Genomic DNA, 9,252 nt, shown 5'->3' with positions numbered 1-9,252 from the left:
TGATGGCCATATGCGCTCACTGCCAACATCCGCGCTCCGCTTCACGCCCATGCTGCTCCTCGCCAAGTTCATGAACTGCCATTCCCCCCCTTAATGACGTGCCCTCTCTTTTTCTACCACGACTGAAGGACCTCGAGCTCATCGCCGTCTGCATCCCAAAGGATGACATGGAGCGCCTGCTCCGCGGCTATACTACACTCGATTTCCTTCGTCTTCAGGTGATGAATTGGTCGAGTAGCTTCCACATCACCTCTAGGACTCTCCGAACTATTTATGTGTGTTGCTGGTGCTGCAACTAGAGATCACAAAAGGTGGACCACAATATTGTCATTGAGGACACACCTTCACCCGAGAGATTACTTGTAGTTGATCAACAAGGTCCAACAAGAATCAATGTCATTTCTGCACCAAAATTGACAGTGGTGGGCTACTCAACTATCAAATACTACTACTTTCGGGTACAATAGTCGCCTTCTACCTCTCCTTCTTGATATCAACATTATTTCTAGTTTTGAAGATGTATGTTCGTCTGTCATCTAGCAAAGCTTCACCAGATTCTGCGCATGGTGAAGGTCTTGGCACTAGAATCTGTCGGCCCCAACCTGGACCAACTTGTCTGTTTCCTGTGATGCTTTCCGTGTCTGAAGAAGTTGTATATCGAGGTGATGTTCCTTTCCTATTAAATGTTAACCATAAGGGAGTTCAATTTTTTGCACCTATTCCCAAGTTTACAATGACAGTGTACTATGATTTCTAAAGGAATTTTGGAGGATTTCAAGACAAACACCCCCACCCCATATTGGTTGCTTGATTCATATGGTTGCAATCCATAAGCATTTCTCCTTTGGATTCATCTGTACTAGTTTTCTTATGACATTTTTCATCCACTCCAACCTCTTTTGAAGAAGGCTACTTTTTTATATTGTAATCGAATGCCCATGTTAATCATGTCAGATCGAAGATGGCACGTTGGTGCATTTTACAAATCTGCAAACCAAATAGGTGTGTAGTTGTGTTCAAAACTACATGTAGGCACTAACATGTTCTCTTCTTTTGTAGATAATAATAGGCCCGGAGGTGGATAATGTTTATAACGACAATAACATCAAATGCCTGGATTTGCATCTCTTAAAAATTACTTCGAACTCCTACCGAGGGACCTTACTGGAGATAACATTCGCCAACTTCTTTCTTGCTAGAGCAAAGGTGCTGAAGGTACCGAGGTTGAACATGCATTGAATTAGGAAACATGAATGGTTTTCTGATCAGAGCTGACAACTACTACAGAATGGAAGATGCTGCAAAAAAGCTAAACTTCGTATTGGAAGAGCATATGACAGAGTAGTTGGAAGTCATTGTGTCAAACCCATACATGACTTGTCAGCGGCTGATCTCTTTGTAGAAATGATGAGGTTTGGAAAGCGGCCTTACAATTTTAATTTTTAGTTTGAACCTCTCTTATATCCATGTTCAGCTGATCAGCACGGGCGCTTGCAGCTGAATAAGCTGGATTTCATTTCTAATATCAGTTTGAACCTTGTAATCTTTGAATTTGAGCCATGTAACTACGGAATTTGAACCTTGTAATATTTCGGGTTTTGTGGTACAATCGTTGAAATGGCATCGTATGAGACTCGTAGATTGGTAGTACTATTTTGACCTTAATATGCAATAGACTTAGATTTTATTAACCATTCACGACCAGGGATCTAGCCAGAAGCAGAGCAATGGCAAACATCATCGCGAAAAGATGTAGATGATTAGATGCTGGTTTCTCCTAGTTTAGTATGGATGTAATTGCTTACTTTGGTGTGTGGAAATGTTATGCATGTAGTCACTTGTGTAATTGTATGCTTAATTTGGGCATGCAATGTTGTTCTTATAAGTATATATGTTGATGTTCTATAGATAGAGCATATCACATCGCACATGGACCACACTGGGGAACCCGTCGGTCATGAATTCATCAATCGCAGAAGGTTGTATACCAGCAAGCGTTTGCCCACAACACACACGGTGACCCATCGATCATGAATTCATCAATCGTAGATAGTTGAGGCAATCACGGAGCGCTCTTCTCGCGTCCCTGCGCGCGCTTTGTCAGCGGTTGGGGCTGCGCATGATCACGTTGGGGGCCCATATATTTGTGGTTGCATTGCGCGCGTCGCCACGACGCAGTTACGTGCGGCATGATGGAGTTACGCGCTGCAAATTAGAACTGTCATCTAGGCATGCAAATATTCCAGGACATCTGGCTTCCCCTTTAATTCCCGCAGCCATTATAACCTTAGTATCTTCAACCTTTCGATCGCGCCCCATAACACTATAAGCACACCCCACGACTACACATAGAGAGGGGATGTCTAGCGGCGCTCCAATGGAGTTTGGTGAGCATAAAGTGGAGACCCACGCGAGGGAGACGGATATCTCGGTGGTGTACACCATCGACCCAGCCGTGGTGGACAACTACATCAACACCATTGAGTGGTTGCTTGCTCGAGACAAGTACAAGGTGGTCGGCATCGACCTCCAGTACACCGGCGATCGTCCCAACATGGATCAGAAGGTTGTTGTCGCCCAGTTGTGCGTGCACAATCATGTACTCATCTACCACTATTGCATGGCCACAGAGCCTTGCGACCATTTCACCAGGTTTGTCAACAGCACCCACTCCAACTTCGCTATGGTGGATACCACTTATACGTCTCCAACGTATCTATAATTTATGAAGTATGCATGCTGCTTTATTATCATTCTTGGATGTTCTACAATAATTTTATAGCAACTTTATATCATTTTTGGGACTAACCTATTGACCCAGTGCCTAGTGCGAGTTGCTGTTTTTTGCTTGTTTTTTACATCGCGGGAAAACAATATCAAACGAAGTCAAAACACCACGAAACTTTTTGTGGACGAGAAAACTCCCGATGGGCCAGAGCAGCACCTGGGGGTGCCCCGATGGGGGCACAACCCACCTGGGCGCGCCTGGGCCCACGCGCGCCCAGGTGGGTTGTGTCCAAATCGGTGGCCCCCCGCACCCCCTCTTTGCCCTATAAATTCCCAAATATTCCGAAAACACTCGGTGTTAACCTAGATCAGAAGTTCCGCCGCCGCGGGCCTCTATAGCCACCGAAAACCAATCTAGACCCCGTTCCGGCACCCTGCCGGAGGGGGGAATCATCACCGGTGGCCATCTTCATCATCCCGATGGCCACCACAATGAGGAGGAAGTAGTCCACCCTCGGGGCTAAGGGTTTGTACTAGTAGCTATGTGTTTAATCTCTCTCTCTCTCTCGTGCTCTTGAGATGTCATGATCTTGATGTATCGCCGGCTTTGTTAATATAGTCGGATCATATGATGTTTTCCCCTCTCTATCTTGTGATGAATTGAGTTTTCCCTTTGAGATTTCGTTTTATCAGATTGAATACTTTTATGGATTTGAGAGCACTTGATATATGTCTTGCAAATGAATACTTGTGGTGACAATGGGGTATTATTTTGTTTCACTTGATATATGTTTTGGCACTCAACTCACGGATTCCCGAGGTGACATTGGGGTAATCTATGCATAGGGGTTGATCCATGTTTTTGTCTTTGTTTCTCCGGTAGAAATCTTGGGGCACACTTCAAAGTTCTTTGTGTTGGATTGAATATTATGAATCTAAATTTGCTTTGGTGTTATTTTGGTACGAACTCTTGGTTAGATCGATCGGAAAGAATAGCTTTGTGTTATTTTAGTACGAACACAAGGATAGATAGATCGGAATGAATAGCTTTGAGGTGGTTTCGTACCCTACAAACAATTCCGTCTTATGTTCTTCTCTGGATAGGAACTTTGGAGTGATTCTTCGTTATACATCTGGGCTATTCTGTTACGCGTAACAGAATATTATTCTGTTACCCTACTTGAACTGATGAATTCAAGCGGTTGAACTGATGAAATTCGAGCCGTTGAACTGATGCTTTATGTTCCTGTTAAAAATCGTCTTCTTTAGTTCAAATTTTTTTGCAATTTTTTTGTCGAAACGGGGCGTGTAATATATCGTTGGAAAGCTCTTGACATCCACATTACAATCTTATAATTTGTTTTTGCAAAAAGTTATGATTTAAGAGCAGTTTTGAAAAAAAAACGTTTTTTCCAAACCGAAAACGCGAAACGTATTTTGGACTTAATTTTCAAAGGGTTTGTCGGAATTGAGCAAATGAGATGGCGTTGGAAAGGTGGTAAAAATCCGCATCTTCCATATATCTACTATTTTTTCAAATTCTATATGATTTAAAAGTAATTTGAAAAACGGTGAAATTCTGGACGAAATGTTTTTTCACTGTTTTTTGCAAACGGTTTGTCGGATTGACCCAAATGATACGGTGTTGGAAAGCTATGAAAAATGCTCAACTTTTGCGTATAGAAAGTTTTTTCTAATTCCTTATGGTTTAAATGCGAATTCAAATACGGTTAAAATTGGTTTTGAACGCGGTTTTTTAAAGTTTGTCGAAATGGGGCAAATAATATAGCGTTGGATAGCTATCGAAAATGCGAAACTTAGTCATGTTGGATGTTTTCTCTACTTCGCAACCGTTTAAGAGTAATCTTGAATACGGTAAGATCCATCATGCTATTTTTCTCTCCAGAAAAACAGAGTACTCGTACTGATCTATGTGTGTGTTCGTACTGAGGTATTTTTCATAGATTACTTTTGAATTCTTCTGAAAACGGAGGACTCAAACTGATCTCCATTTTGGGTTTGTACTGAGCGGGTTTTCATAGACTAGACTTTACTCTGTTTTTTCCTGTATGATTTTCCTCGTAACTTTTCAACGATCTACGGTATCATCGTACCTAAACTTGCATGATTTATATAGTTGAATGACATTTTTTTCAAAAAGAAAATATTGTTTGCAACGATGTGTTGGACTTCTCTCATTCTATGACTTGAACTTTTACCATTTGAATTTCCATGAGGTATATTTTTGTTTGAGCTTTATCACGTCCCGAAAACTGAGTTTTTGAACTGAGAGTTGTGTTTGTTTTTAATGATGTATTTTCACAGTCCGAACTTTACTCTACTTTTTTGTTAATGATTTGCTTACAACTTTTGTTTTCTGTGAACTTGTGGTATCCCTAACTTTGAACGGATGTAAATACTTTTTGTATATAAGCTCAATTATTTTTTAGACATATGAATGATCATCCCCTATTTCTCAACTACAAACTTTTGTTTTCTCTGAACTTGTCGTATCCTTGAGTTTGAACGGATGTAAATACTTTTTGCCAGACTGCTCCAGATTTCAGTATGGTACAACCTTGATGAGCCGATGTACAAGAACATATAAACAATATATACTTCAGTGCATAGCGCACCATTAAATTGCTCCACAACCATTTAAAAAGGCATAAAAACCTGCCAAAGATGCATAGTGCACCATTGAGGTATTAACCATTCATACTTCCTAGATCCATTACGGTGCATCTACAGACCAAAGGTACGTGTACAGCAAGAATGTGAAAACAAAATCTGAATCCCTCTCATGCTTTTCTACTTGCTATTGTCACATTTATCTCATTTTTCACATTACTTCTTCCTCTTCTACTAGTACCTCTTCCCGTGCTTCTCTCCTTTTTTCATCCCTGATGATGATTGGGATTCTTGATTCTGCACCCAGCAAGCCCAAGATGTCCGTAAATGAAAGAGAAACCAACAAACACTGCACAAAAATATGGTGTTAATAGGGTTGCAAGAACGCTAAAAATACAATATAATTATTCAGTGTAATTTCACTATTACATTTTTAGTGAAATGTGATTCAGGATCCATGCAAAGTAAAGTAGCATCTGTTTTTGAAATGGGTGGTTAAAGGTTTAGACAGAAGTGAAGTTTCAGCAATGCCCTTGCGGCAAAGCAAACTAAAATGTATCATTTTGCCTCAGGACTCTGCACATTGAAAGCATAATGCGCTGAAAAGAACACACAAGATGAACTGAAAATCAAAACAAAATTTGGGGTAGCATGGCTGTGAGGAAGGAGGTCGAGGGCAGCAGGGCGCACAATGGGCAAAGGACGCACAAGGAAGATGAGTTACCTCGTCGCTATGCTGTGAGGTGACCTCCATCATGGTGGTCCTCGGGTTGGAGTGCATCGGCATCGAGTGGTGGGGCTGCGACAGGGGACAGGTTGGAGCATGCACGCATGGCGACGTCGTCCTTATCGTCATGGAGAAGTAGGACTACTGGAGACATTGCAAAGCAGCACAACAATTTTACATGTTTTCTAAAGTTGAGTAACACATGTTTGAGATTATCAACAGTACACATATCGTATCTTTCAGCTATCAGTTCAAGAGTCAAAAACTTTTCGAACTCATGTTTTTCTGTCATTGAACTGATGTAATTTTTTGTATTTTCAATTGTTGTAATATATGTAGTTGAACTTACAGATTTCCATTTTGTAGTTTTTTCTCTCATAAAGATCCTGTGTGTTTGTTTATGTACTGAAAATGGAATACATACTGAACTTAACAATACGGAAACAACAATACTTCATACTCATTTTTCTCTTTGTTGCCATATGGTTAGATCTTACAGCCACATGAGCAAAATCTTTTGTAATAATCTGACATATAGTAGAAAACCAAACTTGGTTTTAACACATACAATTGAACTTTTTTCAGTACGCCTTTTTTGAACTGATGGCATATATCATGGTGAACTATAGAGCATCAATTTTGGCAGTAAACACAATTCATATTTTCAGAATCAGGAGATGGATCGAACTGGTTGTTCTAGGTACGGTGAACTGATTTTGCAGATAAAAATCCAGTTTCTAGGTACGGCAGACTGCTGCTCGCGACTAACTCGACCATCTCGACGCCATGGGGTTGAACTGAGGACGGCTATGGGAGTAGGAAGCATCGAGCGCGGCGGGTGGTGGCGCATACCTAGGTGACGCAGGAAGGAGACACGCATGCGAACAAAGGCTGGCTGCTTTGGGCCCGGCGGTTGGAGGCCGTCTTCAGCCATGGCAAGCACCGGGGCCTTCCTCGGTCGCGGAGCCACTTGCGCCTCCACACTTTCCCACAAATTGTCCAGAACACGTGGTTTAGCAACACGATAAGTAGTAGTAGTATTAATCTAGGTGGCAAGGTAGCAGCGGCAAAAGAGTAGGCAACTATTCCTAATTTGCTCCACAACAGCTTCAGTTCACATTTGCTACAACTTTCAGCTGGAAAAGAAAGACAAAACGGATTGAAAATCCCCCATTTGGGGTAGTGAACCTTTTTACTGAACAACTACAATTCTACCATTTAGTAAACTGCTGTATAATTAGAAAACAGTCTGAATTTTTGCACAAACACCATACTGTTTTATATGTTTTCCAAGAACATGAGATAGCTCACGTATTGAACTGAGAACACCTACTTTGTGTTTCAGGAAATAAAATAGACATCCTCTGCTTTCTGTGATAAAACTAGTGTGGACTTGGGAGCAGAGGCGGTGTGGATGGACAATTAACCTCTCTTTTCTCTTGCTCCTGAATGCATGCAGCTGGGAACTCGGGGCGACAGAGGTGGTCGCCGCGCGGCTGGGAGGATTGGTGCACAGCGGCTCCTTGGTTTAGACTTTTTTTTTGAGAAATGCAACAACCTTGTGTTTCAATAGTAATGCGTAGCGGCTCCCTTATCGATTGTTCAGACTATCACTTAGCAATTAACAACCGAGGAGTTGCATGCCCAGCAATTCAGAACTAAGATCACCAATTTTTTGACCCTAGCCCAAGTCTGATTGCACAGAAAAATCTCATCTAAGCATGGATGGGATGAAGGGAGCACAAGGTGCAGTACGATACAGAACAAATGTATCTCTCAAACAAACTACCAGATCTGATTTTGTGCAAAGAAGTCATACCATTGAGCAGTCTTGCCGGATGAGCTACCAGAGAGATCAAGTTGAGCAACTATGGTACCTGGCGGCTACAAGTTCGACTTGGTGAAGATGGTGCAGTAGCAAGTTCGATTTGGTGCGACAACTTTGCTGCTCGACTTGGTGAAGAATGTACATCAGTAATGTCTAGAACAAAAATTAACGAAAAGAAAACTAGTTTATGAAGGAAATAGTTCTTGAACTTTGGTTTGAGCTTTGTTTGTTGAGATTTTTGAACTCCTGCAGCAGTTATACCTGAACTTGTGTGACACACTTTTTGTTCAGTTGAGAGCGTCTGATATTTTTGCAGAATATGCTTCATGAAAATAGGAAGGGGGGAGGCCAGACCTCGTTGTTGCATCATTGAACAGCCTCAGATGCGGCAGTGAATGGACTGTGGTGTGGTGCCTAAGTTTATCTAGTAACTCGTCATTAGTCTGCAAGAAGATCACAAGTTATACTATTTTATAGATAACCTTTCTTTGAACTCCCATGGTAGTAATACAATAACTTTTCTGACGACATGAATGTTGGGTAGTAATCCATCTAGTAAATAGATTTGTGATTTACCTAGCAACTGTTGAATCTATCATTTCTTTCATGGTGAAAGGAGAAGCTTGCATGCTAATTCGGTCAGCTAGGCCACAAGGTATTAAACTCATGCATTTTTACAGTATTGGGTGGAGCTAAATAAACACATAAATAAACTGTAAATCTTCTTGCTGATCATTTGCAAGATAATTATCTCAGAGGCAATGTCATTTACCTGTAGTGTGAAACTGCTGCCTGTATTGCTGGGTAGTGCAACCTCAGTCACAATTAGCACACGCTTGATTGTTGCACGGTAGGCAATGACAAGCTACAGAAATCATGCGAGATCAATCAGAGAGGGAGATGTATCAGACAACAACATCCATGGAAGCGCACGGGGGTGACATGCACTCACCTCCTTGAGTGACCGGCGGCCGAGCAAGCAGTTGTACTATCGAACAGGACGTCCTCAACCCCGCGGCTCCTCCTGTAGGCTCCATTGTTTGCTGCTGAAGCCCAAGCCATGGCGTTGGAGCATGGCGCATCCAAGACGTCGACATTGAACGTCCTGAGGTGGTGGCGATGAACTTCCTGTACGCGCGGCATCGTTGCCCCATCGGGAAGAAGGCAGAATGGTGGCGGGGAAGCATCACCGGCTGCCAGAGGGCGGCACACGAGATCTCCCAGCAGGATGAAGGAGGAGTACGGGGATGGAGTGGATCTGCACGATGGAGGTAGGTGGCCGGCGCAGGGGAAGGAGGAGGGCGGCGCGTGGTGGAGGGAGGCGGCCGGCACCGTGGAA

At 42.4% G+C, this 9,252-nt stretch overlaps 1 long non-coding RNA gene across 1 annotated transcript; it reads right to left on the bottom strand.

The window, feature by feature from the left end:
* Window positions 1-5,393: 5,393 nt before the first annotated feature.
* On the bottom strand, window positions 5,394-6,191 carry LOC119271505. The gene is made up of 2 exons (XR_005134566.1): window positions 6,083-6,191; window positions 5,394-5,707 (listed from the first exon to the last, which is right to left on the bottom strand). It is a non-coding gene; the product is annotated as an uncharacterized LOC119271505 (long non-coding RNA).
* Between the last annotated feature and the right edge of the window lie 3,061 nt (window positions 6,192-9,252).

The sequence above is a fragment of the Triticum dicoccoides genome, chromosome 3A (genome assembly GCF_002162155.2).
Source record: "Triticum dicoccoides isolate Atlit2015 ecotype Zavitan chromosome 3A, WEW_v2.0, whole genome shotgun sequence".
Classification (NCBI taxonomy): Eukaryota; Viridiplantae; Streptophyta; class Magnoliopsida; order Poales; family Poaceae; genus Triticum; species Triticum dicoccoides.
This window is presented reverse-complemented; position numbering and strand designations above follow the sequence as displayed.